The 19,617-nt window shown below is 49.9% G+C and overlaps 1 long non-coding RNA gene across 2 annotated transcripts in view; it reads left to right on the top strand.

The window, feature by feature from the left end:
• Window positions 1–469: 469 nt before the first annotated feature.
• LOC116942199 (uncharacterized) overlaps window positions 470–19,617 on the top strand; it is a 111,656-nt gene continuing 92,508 nt past the window's right edge. For both annotated transcript variants that reach the window (XR_012941619.1, XR_012941620.1), the window contains exons 1-4: window positions 470–842; window positions 9,532–9,659; window positions 10,296–10,417; window positions 13,897–14,041. This is a non-coding gene — a long non-coding RNA (uncharacterized LOC116942199). The remainder of the gene's footprint in view (window positions 843–9,531; window positions 9,660–10,295; window positions 10,418–13,896; window positions 14,042–19,617) is intronic.

The raw sequence follows: 19,617 nt of genomic DNA, 5'->3' as shown, positions 1-19,617 counted from the left end.
GCACACGCACACACGCACGCACGCGTGTGAGCTTAGAGCCGGAAACCACATTGATTATGAATTACGGAAGATAAGTAAACTAACTCTGCGCAGGGATAGGTGAACGAAAGCAGGCGCACCCTTTCGCCTCCGATGTGCAGTGAGCTCTTCGCGAACATCGAGCGAGTGATGTCAGCGACGAAAATTATGAAATTCGTTGAAAAGGTTGTTTTTGTTTAGTTCATCATCGGTGCACTTAATGGTTTACATGTCACCATTGCTACCGTGATCAGCATAATAAGAGAGCGCCCCTCTCCAATAAAAGAGACCCTAACGCCGGTATCACGGGAGCAGCGGTGTCACCGGTGCCACGGGGGCAACGGCGAACGCCAGCGCTGCGGGTGGCGCCACGTGGGTAACGAGACGCTGACGAGAGGGCCGGGGCGACTCGTGCCGCTCCGGCTCGGTGCCTCTCGTTCCGCGCAGCGCGGCAGAGGTCCCAACCCCACCAAGGACCGAGCGCGGCTGCTGCGCCTGGCCGGCCATTACAAACCGCTGCCCCGCATCGATCGCTATTACCCCGCCTTTTCCCCCCCAGAGTGCGAGCACGTATGTGCGTGCATGCGCGCGTCCGCATGCAAGCGCTGGCGCACGGGCGCACGCGCGCGGAGTCGTGCGCCAGCGTGTGGAGTCGCGCGGCCATGGGGATGCACCAATTCTGCGGTGCTGTCATAAAAAAAAATCCCGAGTGCAAGAGGAGGACAAGGAAGCGGCCATTCTTCAGCTGGGCCGGGGACATAAATTTGCCTGGTGCTGACAGCTGCTGACCACTCTGCTGACGGGCGGGCAGATGGGCCGTAAACGTGAGTGATGGGGCCGGGTTTGCCTGGCCGCCACGCCGTGACCTGTCAGCTCAAGGGGCAAACGACTCCCCCCCACCTTTCACTCCGACCAAAACCCTCCCAGCCCTGCCGTGTCCTTCGCTGTCCACTGATACTTCTCTCTCTCTCTCTCTTCGTCTCTCTCTCTCTCCTTCTGTCTCTCTGCCTCCTCCCCTTTTTTCTCTCCGTATTTTTCTTAAATTCCATTGTGAATTATTGTTGTTGTTATTCGCATGCCCATATTCGCGATATCTCTAATGCATAAGAGGTATTTTTAGGAAACGTTAGCCTGCGATATATGTTGTCTACTATGGGGCAGTGTTAATGACAATGGTGGTGAGCTGTAATGGATCTATCTCATTTTCAGTCTACCTCCGGTAGGCCTTGTCACAACTGCTGGACAAGATTTCCACGGAATACTTTACACTTACAGAGCGAGAGGGCATTTTAATGGGAGTGAAGTCATTAATTTCATTTATATATTTATATTAAATTACACTAACCCTCCCCCGCTGCCAACCAGAATATTAATCCTCAGTACTACAACACCCACCGCAGAGCTGCATTATGCATTACACTGCTTAATATTGTAATGATTTCAGAGAAATTGGTTTACGGTCTTCAGAGAAACATGTTTGAGGGGTTATTAATACATGTAGGGTTATTAATGCATGGCAACATTCGGGGAGAAGTGCTTTTTCTCTGAAAAACTAAAAATTATACGAGAAAACCCACCAACCCCCCCCCCCCCCCCCCACGTTAAATGAGATGCCAGTCTGTTGGCTCCCCTTTGCTTTAACAACAGAAGGCACCATAAGGGTTTTGTTTCTCTGCTTGGCAACTAGGGACCGTCAACTCCCCAGCCGTGTGACCCCATCGCTGACCAGGCAATCTCTCACCTTTAACCCCTGCCCATGTGACCCGCGGTGACAAAGGGGAGGGGGAGTGGGCTTTGGGGGAGGGGGTCACGTGACGACCGCCCTCCTGGCACTGAGCCCCGTCGAGGACCGCACCGCGGGTCGTTTGTTTTGCGACCTCGCCGCCGATTGGCCGAGCGCCCCGGTCATCGCTCAGTAACGCTGCGCTTCATTGGCCGAACTAGGGCCGCCGGGTCACGCTCTTCTTCACTGACGGATTAAGGGCAGCGGTATCTGGGGTTGAGTGGCCCAGTTGGGGTCCCTTTTTTTCCGTGACCTCTCAAGGCTTTTTCGCTGCGCAAAAGCTCGCCCCGTGCGCAAAGGTCAACACATCCGTGCCTTGTGCCCAGAGGCTCTGAGATAAGTTCCCCGTTGAGCAGGTGCTCTGGGTCATGGTAAATGTTTGGGGCCACAGGGAGACACATTTGGTCAGCGCGTGTTCCCGCGCGTGTGTTTTACGCGCGCGTGCACATCTCTCGGAAATAACAGGGGGTCCAACTTCAAAGTCAAGAGGCCTGGCACTCCAGGGAGGCTTTCTGAGAGATTCCGCTGCTGCACACAAGACAGCTCCCAACGTGCACTTGTGCCGAGCAATTGATTTGGCTCGGCCACTGCGGTTTGAGTCGCGCATGGCGCAGCTGCGAGAGCGCGGCAGTACGCCCCCCCCCCCCCCCCACGACTCTCGGCTGCTCGGCTCTGCCCCAATTATTGCAGACCACCGCACGCTGATCATTTCACAACTGCACGTTGATAACCCGTCCCCGAGTTACGCACACACGCCCGCCCGCCCGCAAGGTCCACCACGCGTCCCCGACTAATGGGGCCGCAGCCCAGCGCGGTAGAAACGGGAGGGCGGCGTTGATGAATGCTTGCAAAGGGGAATCTCGCCGGTGTGCATCCAAACACGACTTCTTCTCTCAGTCTTCTGGAAAGGTGAGGGCAGCAGTAAGGAGGAGAAGGGGCAGGGGTGAGGTGGGGTAGAGAAGAGGGGCGGGGGGGGGGGCACTTTCCGTTTTTTAAAAAGCGAACTGACATCACGGCCACGCGGCACATTGCGGACAGGCTTAAACGATAAAGAGAGAAAAGGGGTCGCGACCTTCCTTTCAGCCGAGACGGCTGTGTTAGGACGGGCTGGAGCCTATCTGCACACACAGGCACGTCCAGCTATACATCAGAACCTTGGCCAAAGCACTTAGTAGGAAGGCCACCTCTAAACGCTGCACATACCCTCTCTCTTACCCCCCCCGCCCGCCCGCGTCCACAAAATCCGTGCGCCACGTAACGTTATTTTCCGGGCGATTTTTTTCCCCCCACCATCTGACGCGGCACATTTCTTGCGTGTGTTCGGGGGAGAGGGGCAATCGTTTATTTTGGCGACTAAATTTTGTTTCCCCAACCCACCCCACCTTAGCGTCGTCAACAAAACGCAGCGAGATTAAATGCGCAAAATTTGGTTACGAGTTGGGTGAACAGGCACGCACGCACACACGCGCAGGCGTGGAGGGGGGGGTGGTGGTGAGGGGCTGCCCTAACCGCTCAGCCTCGGATTGATCGGCCGCGTTCGCCCACTCGAGAGACGACGGCAAACGAAGCGGTTGGCTTTGAAGTCGGCTTCTTCCGGGTGCAGCCGCCCTGAAGCAGCACGGCACTGCGCGGTTGTTGTGGATTGCAAGCCCGGCGGTAGTCCGGCAGCAGCAGCAGCAGCGAAGACAACGCGAGAGGCTTCTCTTCGTACCACCGGTGGAAATGCATCGCTGTGGACGCGCACGATAATTCGATTTTGCTGGATGCCACTGAGCGTGCTCATCGGCCCACCGCTACCGGACGACGCGCCGGGGGTTTTAATTTCTCCCGAGCAGAAATCTTACAGCGTTCACGAGGGAAGATACGCCCCTACGAGATGTTGAAATCTGTTCCTCTTTGCATTGTTGATATTAGCGAGAAGCCCAATACGAGGATGGGACAGGTCCGATCACGATGTAAACTTCATCGTAGAAGAAAAGTACATTTGAATATGCCGTCTGGTACAACAGGCATCGTGTAATAACTAAAGCTGGGGTCCATCCATACATCCTCAGGGCCATCAATGATGTTGGGCACCGCCCAGCGGTCGCTTGTACAACGAGGCCCTGTGACATTACGAGGTTAGAAAATAGGCTCTCCGTGCGCAGGGGCTGATCAGAAAGGTCACTGTGTACGCACAAATGGTCTTCACGCACGGGCCCACAGAGGCCATCTGCAGGTACACAGGGACCTCTCTGCGTTCAGGGTCCCCCATCTGTGTACACGTGGCCAGCTTCAGAGGGTCCTCTCCAGGCGTTCTCGTCACAATGCAGTTTCTCTAGGTCCATCAACCACCCCAAGATACAAATACACACTCTCTATCCAGATTCCAGAGAGTCTTTGTATCGTGGCATGACATAACGTAAGGCGCAGAGACGTTGTCGTCAGCAACGCGAAAAAACGTAACAAAAACATTGAACAAAAACTGAAAAGTGTAACAGAAGTGTGGAGAGATGCATTGGCATTGCACTGAGAGACAGAGAAGAAGAAGCCACGCATTAAAGAAGCTACACTGGCACACAGTGAATTTGCGTCCACGAAATATCGTGCGCGTTACAAGTTGCATCATGATTATTAAATTGGCAATCGTTGAAAGCGTTAAGAAAATCAAACGGGCGTGGTCAGGGCACGTCGCGTGTAAGGAAGATGGCCGACGATCAATGATCGTGACAAGAGTGGCAGCCAAGGGATGGCACGCGTCGGACGGAATGTCCTGCGGAGAGACGGAGCGATGAAATCAGCTCGTGCGCAGGTGTTGGGTGGATTGTGAACATGCTAGGATCGTGAGAGATGGCGATGGCTTGGGGAGCCATTCATCTAGCATGGCTGACGATGTGTATACACTCGGTAAAGAGACTCAATTCAGGTGCAGAGAACTTCCCAGCTATGGATGCATTCCCTGATTGTAGAGAGCAGCTCCTGGCACGAATACAAGTCTTTGCACAGAAGCTCTTACCACTTAGAGAAGTCATCTCGAGTTTTAGAGCCTAAGACTCAAAGTGTGTCTCTGACTCGAAGCCAGAAAGAGTTCAATTCCCTGCCACGGGCTGACTTTGCCTATCTTCTAACCGGGGCTCCATCCGGGTGTCTCAGCGGTACGGCGAGCGGCCCGCAATCGGAAGGTTGCGAGTTCAAATCCTAGTACGGGGTCGACTCAGCCAATCATCCCCTTGGGGTCGATAAAAATGAGTACCGCTTTCTAGGGGAATTCAACAATGTTTATCCCATGGAAAGACTCGCCCTCCGCCATAGGAATGTGGAATTTCCACCTCTGGCTCAGGGCTCCGAGTAGCATACGAGCACTGCCAGAGTGCTCGAGTTGAGCAGGCAACCCCTTTTTGACTTTTGGCTCTTTATTGCGAGCAGCAGCAGCAGCTGCAAACGGGCCCAGCGGTGAGCGCACCGAGCGCGAGGCGTTGCTGCACTCTCCCCACGTCGCGGAGAGGGGGGGTGGGCAGGGGTCGGGCGGGGTGGCACCGTGCACGGATTGCCCCCCGGTGTGCGTTAGCACCGGGGAGAGAGCAGCGACACAGCGCCGGAGTCCGCTGCCGGCCGACCGGATCGTCGCCGTGGACGCGGGAGGGAATTTCCTTGCTGTGCGGCAACAGCAGAATTTCAGGGACTTAATTGTTCGTTGGCCGGCGACGGCGGGGTTGTCGCGATGCCGGCAACGCAGGCAACGTGGGCGCGATGGGCGCGCCGCCGTTACCCAGCAGGGCGAGCTGGGCTGGGACGAAAACAATTCTCCCTCCTCAGGGAGGAAGGAGTCACCGTTCAGCCGGCCCTTGCACATAAGTCGATTATATCGCGTGCGGAGGCAGCCTGCATTGCCGCCCGCGCTGTAAATTTAAGTGACAGGCCTCTCTTGCCTCGGTATAAATGCGAGGTAACGATATAATTTGCACGTATACATATACACGAGTCGATCTCCCGAGTCAATCTTCATCTGCCAAGATTGATCAGACTTGCTGCACCGCCCTCACCCTCTATTGAAATGGCATTAGGCACGGTTTAATCAGGGGCACCGTGGGAAAAAATAAAAAAAAAACTGTTGCGCAATGTTTGTATTTTCTTTTAGGAAAGCCTGATATTGGTTTACGCGAGCAGCTCGCTGATTTGTAAACACCCGCCATAGCGGACAACTGACTCATTTACTGTCACCCGAAAGATTTACGGAATTCAGATGAGCTCGTTTACATAAGCGCCCTGTCACCAAATATTGACAGTGACCATCAACCGCTTTGTTCAAGTGGCTTGCACAGCAGCGCGGCCTGCGGAGCAGTGGGCTCGTGACTACAAAATTGAGAGTTTGGATCCCGCTTGCTCCCACTCGGCTCGTGCCAGGATCGAGATAGAATGGGCGCCGTATCGTGAGGGTACGCTACAGTGGCCTCGCACGAGCATACCTATCCCTGCCATAGGATCGTGCCATTTCCACCGCTGGCTCAGGACCATTAAAGAAGGAGGATCGGTGCGGCCTCATGCTCACTTGGACGTTTCTCTGACGCTAAACGTTCGTAAATTTCAGGCCCCAAAATGTGTGCTTCAGACGCTCTGAAAAAAACCACACAAAGCGAAGATGTACGTCTGCAGCTCTGCGTACAAAATGTTAGTACAATATTAAAGCAATAGCAGAAGAAAACATATCAGTGGAATCATTAATTAATGTCAGAACAGGCAAGGGTTCTTTTCTCCGTGAAACTGCTGAGCGGCTGAATTTTGGATTTTCTGGCAGATTGTAGACCCAGCAGGCATTGTCGCTCGCTGGCTGTGCTCCCTATCTCCATGCACACGTGCGTACGTACAACCGTACACGTGCACACGTGCACACGTACACTCGTACAACCATACACGTGCACACATTCGCATGTACACACGGGCGTACGTACAACCGTACAAATGTACACATTCACACATATACAACGATCCCCCGTATAGCCTGCTGGGGTAAGTGCTGTTGGCGAGAACTTATGAAGGCCGGTACGGTACACGGAGGAATGGGTGGCCAGCACCAAGCCCGACCGCCTTTGTCTCCCCAGTGGTGATGTTTACACACCGCACCAGGTGCTCATTTGAGGTTGAATCGACCTAGGGGAGGTGGCCCAGGACCTGTTCAGATAATTATCACTGGTGTTGGCCGTGAGCGGGAATCGAACTGGATTCGTCGGGTTCTTAGAGCAGCGCTAACCATTGCTCTACCACTCGCCACGTGTACACAAAGACACAGATCTTCCTTTACAGCCTTAACAGACTTTTGGGGCAAGTTGCTGTTCGCGAGCACATGTACACACAGACTCGCACACACAGTTTATGAGCTTGTGGACCTTATCGGCACAGCCGAGAGTTCTGCAGTCACAAGCAGAGCCACTGGAACAGCACAAAAGAGCTGATCCAATGGGATATCCTTTATCAACGAAACCATTACTAATTACTGACAAGGTCAGCAGATGACCTCTGCTCACGTGAGCATCGTTGTGTGAGTTTGTAAGTCTCAGCGTGTGCATTGTGTACGCTTGTGTACGTGTGCTTGTTGGGTCATTATAAGGAGTGGTTGTGCTGTGAACCTGGCAACCTGAGTTTCATCCCTGTTTCTGGCTGAGACCAGTGGCGAGTGATAACTGAACAAGTTCGGGGTCTCCCCTAGGTCGACTCAGCCTTAAATTAGTACTGTGACCTCGTGTGGTGTGTGTAAGGTAGAGGTCAGAGTGCGAGGGGGGGAGAGGGGGTATAAGGAAAAATTACAATTTTACAACATGTCACGTAGTAAGCGGGTAGGTTAGACGAGCTAAACTATATAACTTTACAATTAGTTCACGCCACGTATTGTAAACACTTGATCGTTTGCGCACTTAATCTGTATGAAGTCCAACTCTGAGAACTGTACGGTGTCAGTTTGATGGACACGCGTCAAACAATCTCACAGCAGAGTGAGGAAGCAGGCGCCCGGCTGTGTGCTGCGGAACATCTCCACCACAGCCACCCTCGGGACAAGCACCGACCGCTTATGCGAGATTTCCAAATGGTTTCTCTCTTGTGTGGCATGATGTCCCGACAGCGCAAATCGAAAAAAAATTACAATTTCGGGGGGCAACCTCTCCATAGGATAACCACCGCTAAACTCCTGACAAAATGTTACTTATTTTATTGTTCTCAGGCGAATCATGAGCTGAGTGCATTCCTGCCCAAGAGCTGAACTTGGCAGTCTTTGGATTCCGAGCTGAGTGCCACCTGGCTGGCTTCTGTAATTCATCTGTAGGCGATGATCAACGTCACGCTTGAACGTTTCTGTGTGACGGCCCAACTTTCGTGAATGACATCACGATGCATTTAACATCAATGCGTTACGGAGGACAGCAATTCTTTGGCCATTACCTGAAAAAAACAACAAAAAACTTCCAGAGGTCTATAATAAAGGTTTTTTTTGGGGGTTAGATCGCGTAAATATAAATGAGTCGTTAACACGCCACCACCCGACACAGCCAACTAGTAAGGTTTGTGAAGTTAACAAAATGTGCCAATTAGTTACTACTTCAGCACACCGGCGTGTTTGAGGGTAAACCCACAACATTTACAATTTGAGTAAGGCGTTTCGCTGGTGATTACAACCAGCTTCATCAGGAGATTTTCCACAATGTTCAGAATTGATTGCCACGTTTTGTTCACGTGACAAACCTTACTAATTGGCTGTGTCGGGTGATGGCAGGTTTAACAACACATTCACATTAATGTGATCCAACCCAAAAAAAAACCTTAACTATGCATAACATGGGTCGCGAAAGCCTGCATGTTAAACAACCAGAGGTTTGCAGTAATTTAACCAATACTGCCATGAAAAGCGGCTCAGTGGTGAAATTTCCAGACTGCCAGCCGCCAACCAATCTATCCATCTACCGGGGAGGCCAAATGCCTCGCGCGATGCTCTGAAGCCGTCACTTTGTAAAGTTACTATCCAATACCGTTCGCGCTCATCAGCACTCTCCGCATTCGGCATTACATCACTTGCATAAGAGGCACGGTGCGGTCATTGGCTGTGCATAACGTACTGAGCTCATCCCTGAAATTAAGAGTGCGGTTGTTCCTGCCAGGGCTTGATTACACGTTGCGTGTAAGGAAATACCCAGATAATACGAGTGACGCTCAGGGGTCTGGCCGCCCAGTGTTGGCTCTCGTCAACTGGCTCACCGGTTCACTCACTGACGAGGTCTCCCATTCGCTGGTTGAATGGCTGGTTGGCTGCCCCACCTGACATCACCCCCCCCCCCCCCCCACATTTGACGAGGTTGATTAATCGAGCGGTTGCCTGCACGATGAATTGTGTTATTTTGTTGCCTGGCCGGATTATTTGGCTGGCTCGATGAAGGCTTCTGACTGGATTGGTGGCTTCGCGGCCTGGGAAATTTGGCAACGTAGTGCATTGTGACGGGCAGGGGGGATGGAGGGGGGAAGAGCTTAATGGCTGGTATTGGATGGCAGTATAATGTAGTGGCCAGCATGTTTAATAACAAGCCATATTACAGGGGGGGTCAACTATTTAATTCCCATTGCCACTCGGCAATTTGTATGGAAGTGTTATCAAAGCTCACCCTCTGATGTGGAGTGGATGTCGAACCCCTTGTAACGTCGATCGCGTGAGAAGGTCACTTTGTGATTGACGTTGGTCCCATGTAGCAAATTCAAACTGGGCCCTGCAGGCAGGATGATCGTGGAGGGCAGGTTAACAAGACAGTGAGACCCAGAGGAAATATGAACACTCAAGAACGGACGATGGAGGTCAGACTCCTCAACAGCTGCGGGATCTGGCAGAAGGAAGGATGTGATGGTAAGATGTGGTGGTGGTGCCAACAGTTTTGGCTGTGAATAATCTCAACTTGTACAGTTTTTTTTAAGTACTTGTTAAATACGTTTTCACAAAAAACTATGGTTATCCAAGTCTTTCTTGCAAAAGACACAGCAGATTTTAACGTGCGATAAACCGGTGAAATAAATTAGTCACTCCTGACGCCTGTAACCAGATCACCCGCAATGCTGGCCGATCTCCTCAGATCTCGGAAGCTAAGCAGGATTTTGGGCCTAGAACGTGCTTGGAATGGCAACCACCGTCCATGGCAGGTGTTATGTCTGCTGCAGAGGACAATGCCAATAATATATTATCGTACCGCACTTCTCTACTCCCATGACTAAGCCCTCTGCCTTGCCCAAGCAACAATGACCAGTGCAGTCAAATAACCCCAAGACCCCTCAGCCAGCAGTGGAGCGACTCACAAGGGGCTACACACATACATGTGGTTACGCCCGAGTGGCCGGCAAGCCGAATTATTAGAAACAAGCCCAAAGGTTCATAGTCACAAGCCGTCTATCCGGCCTGCTGCTGCTGCATCAGCGCTCAGACTGCTTGGCTCGTTAATGTTGGCAAGATCTCATTTCAGCACTGCAGGGTCTTTTTTTTCCCCAACAGGTTCCGGAACTCATTAGCTCGGCATTACTCGAGCCGTGAGCCACCCACAGCACACGCCCTCTCATCATCGTCGTCATCATTTACTCAGACGATGGCGCTTACTCTGCTGAGTGGACTCGGAGGTGAGTTAAAGAAAAAAAACTATCTGGTGTTCAATTAGAGAGCATAGCTCATCCTTATGAATCACATACTTCACTATCAAACGCACAAAGAATTATAATTATTGAATAAATAACATCCTTTACCAATAAATGACACAATATCCACCACAATACTGTCCTTGTCATTACCATCAATCGTGCTCAATCCACTGCTGGATAAAGGTCTCCCAAAGCATCCACTGCCTCTCATGATCCTGCTATGTAACAATCCACCGAGCATCTGCACGCCAACTGATTTCATTGCTCCATCTCCTGATGCATCCCATTCCTTGGCTACCGTTCCTTCATAATTCTTGACTATCAGGTATCAATCTTGATTTGAAGTTGTCGTGACTGCAGGAATCCATACTCTCTGGTTCTTTCGGTAAAGTCACGTAGGTATAAAATAAAATAAAAATTACTCACGACGTTTCGATTGCAATACAAGCAGGTGGGAAAACCACAGCATGTTGAACTTTCCTCGCACTGTACTTAGCCAACCGTGATAATCGGAGGTGCGGGAAATCATACCTTCTGGGAATATCCAAACATTTATAATTTTATGGCTCAAGGATATAACGAATTTCATCTGTTATTTAATGAGACAGGAGTTCAGTTAAAATAATTATGAATTTTAGATGTTTCTTTGGCTGATCCTCTCTATGGCAAAAGAGTGGTTCTCAACTATCGCCAGTTGTTGGGACTGTGCTTTGGTAAACCACTACACATCTGTTGGTTAAATTTATGTGTCCCTTCTTTTGCAAATGCATTCTAATTGTGCCATCTCGGTCACATCATGAGATAGAGAATCTATTCGGAAATATCACTCAAGAGACACATGCCCTGGGCATCAGGGAACAGCCACCTCCACAGGCCCTCTCCTGAACATGTTTCCAAGTGGACCTCTCAATCCCGTACACTGTCCCTGTCACACTCTCCAATAATACACCTCTACTCCGAGACTGTTTATCCCATGAGATCTCAAACCAATATTTTTTGAGTCTCAGGGCTGGAATTTAGTCAAACTTAAGTGCAAAACTCAATTTCAAACGACAGCTTTTTTTGTACAGTTATTGGTGACCAGGCTTAGACCATCAACTGACTATCTTATCTTATATCGATTTATATAGCGTCTTAGTCCAAGGCGCTTTACAATAATTACAAATGTGCACACATTGGATGGTAGTGGTTAAAATAGAAGAGTAGCGTTATTGAAAAGTGGTGATGCAGTTATAACTTGAGCCAGTTTAAATGTGGCTGGCTGAAATTCAGATGTGAACCGAGGATCGCAGTGACACAGGCTCAGCACTCTGGCCCATCTGAGCGATTTAGCCACATCATGTTGCTTTTATTTTTGCAAGCCAGAGGAAAACACTTTTTGCCGTTTCTCTCAATCCCCGTCGTGTAACATGTTGAACAGTGAAGCGGTCAGGAACTTACTAGACATCTGTGAAAAAAGAGCTTTGTAGCTCATCGGATTCCTCCAGTATAAATAAATATTTTCTTATTATGATAGGACCAACGAAGACCTCACCACATGGCCACCAGCCCTAGGACCTCATCTAAACCAGGATGTAGTTCTGGGCGAGGAATTGCGGCCTACTCGAGCCATGGGTAAAAATTAAGGCCTTCGTGTCTCTCGATTATCGACTTACAACACTGTAAAATAAAACCCAATTTTTTTTTAAATAACCAAGCACTGAGGTTTATGTAACTCCAGCAGGAATGTATACTTCTGTTTATTGAATACTTCTCTGTGGAGTGAAAGTAAAATGCTTTTGGTAAGAACCATTAAATGCAGTTATGCTAATGCACAATAAGCACAAATTCCATGAATTATTTACGCGCGCGTATAGGATCGTGCGGTTATGCAGATTCTGCACTGCTGTGCATGTGAGCCTGTACGCTGCTCGTACTACAGTGGATAGCTTTAAAGTTATACATTTAGGACGGCACATGTTGACTGTTTTCCAATTGAAACTGTTTTTAATACAGTGATAGATTCGGAGCGAAACTAGTGCGTAAATGCATCCCATCGCTAACGGGGCAAAAATAAATATCGAACCGAGCCACGCATACCAACACCGCTGTTGGAAATCGACAAAAATAGACAATGAATTATACATTTGTTACAAATTTAATTAAGAGTCCCAGGCTGAAATGCATTGCTTTTGCAATATCGGCGGGGAATCATGCGTCTCAAGATGAGGGTTATCAATATGAAATTATTAACTATTTATGCCAACGATTCGTGGCACATTTGCATGTAAGAAAGCGCGACCGTTAATTAACAGCGGCGGAGCGACATTAACGGTGAAACCGCGGCTCGCAAAAAGGGCCTTTGGTCCATTATTAACCTTTTAGAGAAAAAAAAATACAAAGTGTTACATCCTGGCTTTGAAGTCCAAAGCTTCCCGTGAAACTACATTGATGTTTTTTTTTAAGTAAACCCTTCAAAAGGTAAGTAAGTGCATTGTTCCCAACAGGCAAACGATCACTAATTTTCTTTCAATGTTTTAGCTTTTTTAAAGCCGTACATTTCTCGGCTGTAACGCAGCCTCCTCCTTGCCTTCTTCACACTGCCGAGACGGTGGGGGAACGCGCACACACTCACGCACACCGTGCACTCGCACGCACACACGAACCACCGCTCTCTCCACAGTTTTAGCGAGTTGCAGCCACGGCACACTTGGGGTGATGAACAGAAAAAGAGCCTGGCCACTCTTGAATGTGACATTACGATCCCCAGCTCCCTGGCTCACTCGCCTCCCTTCCTCCCTCCCTCCCTCCACACGTTCACAAGCACAGGGGGGGCCTTGCGCTCTCGTGAAGGTCACTTCCGTTATGAGAGTCACGTTCGAGGAGGCCAGCGCTCGGACGCGGCAACTACCTCAATTACCTCCCGACTGGCGCAGACAGGATGTCCTGGCCACTGTCTGCTCGTAATTGAGTTGTCTGCAAGAAGGCGCAGGATAAGGAGCAGGGGGGAGGGAGAGGTGGTGTGGGGTGGTGGGGGAAGAAGGAGAGGAAGAGGTGGAGGGGTAGGGCAGGGAGTGTGTGTGGTGGTGGGGGGGTGAAGGCACGGATGGGGTGGGTGGTGGTGGGATCCTTTATTGGTTCTGAGTCAAGGACGCGCGTCTGTGCTCAGGACAGGAATCTCATCGTGTGCGAGTGCCGCTCTGCCGCCGCTGCCGCCGGGGCAAACGCAGGGAGAGGAGGAGGAGGAAGGTGGGAGGGCAGGGAAGTGGGGGGGGCTAGTTGGAGGGGGCGAAGAGGTGCGGGGCTGGTGGGGGACAGTGGCAGGAGAGGGGTCAGCCAGATGGGACTAAATGCACAACGGGGTCAGCGGGACAGGTTCCAGGATTAGCTAATGGAAAAAAATGGGTTGTTTAAATGGCCTATCAAAAAAAGTGGACAGCAGGTTTCTTGAAAGCCTTGCCATGTGCCTTTTTTTTCCCCAGCCGAGATTAGCCAGGAAGATGGCCACTTGGCAATCTCGTGTCAGTGGCTGCCGGCAGCAGCAAGACGATGAGACGGAAGAGGTCGGGGAGGGGTTGGAGCCTTCAACGATGGAACACATCAGGGCATGCTGAGTTCTTGGCGGAAGTATGAGATGCAACAATCAGATTGTCCGTACATTTTTTTAAGTGCAGTATTAACGCGTGCACAAAACTGTCCTGACGGCTTCCTTATATTGTGCAGTGTGTGTGTGACGGGGGAGAGTGATGGCACAGAGCTTAGTGCATTGCGCTTCCATTTGACGAGACGTGGATTCAATACTTGGTCATTCACACCGCTGCATATTGGTGTACAGCCGAAAACAATCAGCCTCAAGTAATACCTGTTGCAGTGTGTTCACATCAGCACGAGCGAGACAAACGTGGCCACGTGTAGTGCTGGTCACACCGTGTGTGTGTGCGTGTTGTGTTATGTCGCGGGGAGTGGTGGTACGTGGTTAGCGCACTTTGCTTTGAACCCGGCGACCTGAGTTCGGTTGCCACTCACGGCCAAAATCAGCGATGAATATCTGAACCAATCCCCTAGGTCGACTCAGAATTATATGGTGTGGTGGGTAAACATAGTCATTGGAGAGACAAAGACGGCCGGGCACTTTTGCCAACAGTCTGTGAAAGCTAAACGGGGGATCTTTGTTCTTCCGTTATTGTCTGTGAGACTCAGTGGGGATCTTTTTGTGTGTGGAGAGCCACGGTAGTTTATATACTGTGCTTTGATCCGAGTGACCTGGGTTCAATACCCAGTCATGGATAACATCAGTGGAATATGATATTTCAACCTGCTCAAAGCCTCTTCTCAGTAGACTGTGTTTAGGAGCGGTGGTGCAGTGGTTTGCGCCCTGCGCTACGAACCCGGAGACCCGAGTTCAATTCCACGACCAACACCAGTGACGATTATCTAAATCGGTCCTGGGCCTCCCCGAGGTCGACTCGGCCTCAAATGAGTACCTGGCGCAGTGTGTAAACATCGCCGCTAGAGAAACAAAGGCGCGTGGTGCTGGCCACCCACCACCTCGTGTGCTGCGCCAGCCTTCATAGGTGCTGCTCGCTAACAGCACTTGCCCCAACCGTCTGTTAAGCCTATAGGGTGGATCTTTGTCTTTTTTATCATAAAATACACACTCTTCATTAATCATCTATATTACTTGCAGCAATTTGGAAAAGGGGAACCTTCCTCACCCAGAACAGGGACTAATTAACCCGCTAAGGCACCATTATTGACATTTTGTAATTTAATTCCGAGACTGTGGGTGATTTTCACATTTGCTTAGGTCTGACCATGACACCAGTACCGTACACACCACGGCTGTACTCGTCACAATGACACGACAGGGGTATTTAAACGTCCACACGAGAGTGGCTAGGCCCCTTTGGCGGCACTCGCAAGCTCAAAAACGATTAATAATTGATTTAACTAAATAATGATTGTGGCATTTTATTTGGCCAGAAAATATTCAGTGAGGCCGTGACACTTATTTTCAACAAGTGTCCATCTTGGGAAGCTTGGCCAGTATTTGCTTGAGTGGATTTTTTTATTCTTCTGTATGTTGGAGGAAACTGGACTTTCTCAGGCAAAATCCAGGGAAAACACGGGAATACAATGAAAACGATCTCCACGGACAGGTCAACAACCTGCTTGCTGTACTACCTACGACTGCCCACGTAGTCCCATGTGAACCCACAGCTGCGCGCGGCCATGCCAAGCACACCCGCAACACGCGGTGCAGAAACGGATATTACGTCGTCACAAACAATTTGTATACAAGAGCTTTGTTAAACAATGATCATCGCAGTTTACATTGTCTGGGACGATATTATTTTTTTTTTAAACTGCGAAAAATTTGCAGAAAGTTATTTTCCGCACTACTGTTGTTGACTAAAATTAGTTTCCGTATAACCGCAAACAGCGCTACTGTGATCATCAATCAGGTGATGTCCTTGTATTTAACCAGGTGACTACCAACTGGTATTCAGGTTATTTGATTTCCAAGAGCATGATGGGTAGGAATACTAGCTCGGAGAGGTTTGTCATTCCTGACCAGAACCCGTAAATTCACACAAACCAGGGTAGTGATAAAGGTGTTTTGGGTTTGAAAGCGTCAATATAAATGTGTCGTTAACCCACCACCACCACCCGACACAGCAAATTGGTAAGGTTTGTCACGTAAGCAAAACGTGCCAATTAGTTACCACTTCAGCAGACCGGTGCGTTGCAAAGTAAATCCACACCATTTACAATATGAGAGTACGACGTTTGGCCGGTGATTACAACCAGCTTCATCGGGCGAATCTGCCGGAATTGTGAAGAAGTCTTCCTTTCGTGAAAGCCTATGTGTTAAACAAACCTGGGTAGAGTGACGATGCTCGATACTCACGCCCAGGGACGCTCACGAAATGCAAGATGAATGACCTAGTTACCCAAGGACTTGGGGACGGGGGTGGGGGGGGCAGAGCCATTCAACTGGCATGTGAATGCCGCAACAATGGGGGATAGCGGACCACGTGATGAGCGGACACAGTGCGGTCTATGATACCTGGCGACGGTTGTCAATCAATGGCTCATGTTTACAACCTGACAGCATTGTTTCTTCACATGCTGAGCAGGCAAGACTCACGGTGAGGTAACTCTAGACTCTCAAGTTGGTCAAAGTAACAGAGATGTATCAAGATAGAGGCAAAAAGCCCCCCAGAATAACATTAAAAGCCCATAAGCCAAGTTCTGATAATCTCACACTTCTTCTCACTTAAAAAAAAAACCAAATATACGTCTCTTCTCTCCCCGCGATGAACTTCTCAACATTTGACACCATGCCTAGAGGTGCAGTTGCCTGCAGTATCTATACACTCTTTACTACAAATTGAAAATTACTTCAGATTTACATTGTCCATATAAGAGAGAGTGATCTTGTTTAACTAATCACCTGTCTTGTCATCATGCTCGACAAGCTTATTGCTGTAAATAATAATAATTGTATAGGCTTAGTAATTGATCTGCTCAGCAACACTGCACTTCCCATTCACAAGTAGTGCACAGAAAACCTAAAACATATCTAATCAATTACCCTTATTGAGAAGGAGGTGTTGAGATATAATGTCCCTGTTGTGACGTGTTTTGCAATTGATATTTTTATTTTTAATCAAGGTTGCTGAGCAGAGGGCCCAAAGGCCTGAACCGCCCAAGCGGCCAGCAACACGCAGCACGATTGAAGCTGCAATAGATAATAGTCAATGCGTTTACTTCATTGGCAAAGGTTACATGGCCATGGAAAAAATAGACAATTCGAGGGTATTTTAAAGTATAGAAGTGAAGAAGACAGAGGAGTGCTTTGACCTGCAGTGCAGTCGCTAAACTAAACTATTTTTTTGTTACCAGGCAAGGCCCACTGAGCTATCTAGTTATTTTTCACAAGTGACCTGGCCACAAATGATAACCCAACGAAGTGGCTTACGTGGAAATTTATAATAGCAGCCAAATACTCTAAACGCATTTTTCTAAATGTGGAGGGAAAACCCGGAGGACCTGGAGAAAAATCCATGCGACCACAGGGAGAAAACGCAAACTCCAATTATACAGGCGTCAGGGTCAGGATCGAACTCATCATTTTCTGTATACCAGGCGAGGTAGTTAACATTTCGCCACCGCGGCGCCTCAAACACAGTGTAGGATGACACAAAGCAATCAGTCTGGTCGACCGAGACCTCAATGTTCGTGTCTACTGTTAACAAATTATTTTCAAAGTTTACCCATGCTTACATAACCATTGGGCACTATCTGTTGGTGGCCCCCAGCAACTGCCAGAAATTCCACATTCCCATGGTGGTGGCTGAGATATCGAAACGTTAGTTTGACTACGAGTTTTTCTTCCCACAAAGTGGTGCTCACTTTAATGATGCCCGGCGGAGACGATGGGCTGCGTCAACCCCCCCCGCCCCCAAACTAGGATTTTAACTCGGAACCTCTCAACTAGGAGCCGAGCAATCTGGCACGCGGCACAAGACTTTGTGTATATGTATTTATACGCATTATAAAACAAGTCATTTGGTGAGGACGCATTGGCAGTGGTGCACAAGCACGGTTAACAAAATACACACTCGTCAGTTAACAGCACTGCCATTGCCCTGCAGGCAATGGCCCTGCAGGGCATTGCAGAAGGAAGGGCTATTGCCTGACATAAATGTGGTGATGAAATAAAGTTGGTATTTTTTAAGGATTTTTTTTTATTCAGTGACAGTGGCCCATATGGGGTTTACATTGCCTGACGGAAACAAGTGCCGGTTAAAGACATCGTAGTGAGTTGTGGGAAAAGTAGGCTCAGGATTGCCGGTGGCTGGGACGAATGATGGAGTGGCAGCCAAAGGAGGGAACAGGCCCGAGAAGACATCCCTCACGGAGACAGAGCGATAATCCCAGCTCATGGGCAGTTGCTCAATGTTGCAATGCAAGACGACGAGGGCTGGAGATGGTTTGGGGATGCCTTCATCCAGCAGTGGATAAATCTTGGCTGACGATTACCATGGCTATGGGCCGCTCCCATCAATGAAGCCATTTAATGACAACTGTGCTGTTAACAATCTAGCACTAAAGCCACTTGTCAGGCAATCACTGCTCTTTGGGCTGCAAGCAGAGCATTAAAAATGCATTTGAAACACACATACAAACCCAGACACAAACACAAGCAAACACAAAGAGCTCCCTGTAGCTATCCAGGCCGTTGGGGCAAGTGCTGTTAGTGAGCAGCTGTTGAGGCTGCCACGGTGCACGGGGGATGGTGTGGCCGAGAACCACGTTGGGCTACCTTTGTCTCCCCAGCCCTGACGTTTTAACACACCACACCATGTGCTCGTTTAAGGCTGGGTCGACCTAGGGGGAGCACAGGAGAGGGGCAGTTTGACAATCACCCGTGGCTGGGAGTCGAACTGAGGTCACTGCGGAATAAGCACAGTGACCTTAACCACTAACCAAGCACACCTACACTCGCACACACAAACATCCCCCGTATAGCCTTCACAGACTGTAGGGTAAAGTGCTGTTAGCGAGCACCTACATTATGAAGGCCGAAACGGTACACGAGGGGGTGGGTGGCCAGCACCACGCCCGACCGCCTTTGTCTCCCGAGTGGCGATGTACTCATTTGAGGCTGAGTCGACCTAGGGGAGACCCGGGACCGGTTCAGATAATCCTCACCGGTGTTGGCCGTGAGCGGGAATCGAACCCGTATCGTCGGGTTCACAGCGCAGTGCGCTAACTGCTACACTACCGCTCCCCACACACACACACACTGACTACACATACACGCGTACACACTCCTTCACACACATGCTCATGCACACAAAGGCACTTATTAATACAATTACATTTCTAATCAAGATAGGAGCAGTAGCACCTGCCAGGCAAGGGTAGCGGCAGAGATAAAAAAGGGGCTCCAACGTTCTGACACCGAATCGGTCATCAGATTTTTCTAAGCAGAGTTTAGGTGGCGTCCACCATATGCCACGCGCAGCCACGGGCAGGAGGGGTGAGATGGCGGCACCTGCCCACCGGCTCCCCACGCCAGATGCAAAGAGGAATTTCCACGTCTGCCGAATCTCGGCGTGTCGGGCGACCGGGGGTGAGAGCGTGCACGGGGGAGTTCTTGCGGGCCAGGCGCGCGCTCACTCGCTGACGCT

Source organism: Petromyzon marinus, chromosome 13 (assembly GCF_048934315.1).
Source record: "Petromyzon marinus isolate PM22_M1 ecotype Great Lakes invasive population chromosome 13, UKy_Petmar_22M1.pri1.0, whole genome shotgun sequence".
Classification (NCBI taxonomy): Eukaryota; Metazoa; Chordata; class Hyperoartia; order Petromyzontiformes; family Petromyzontidae; genus Petromyzon; species Petromyzon marinus.
This window is presented reverse-complemented; position numbering and strand designations above follow the sequence as displayed.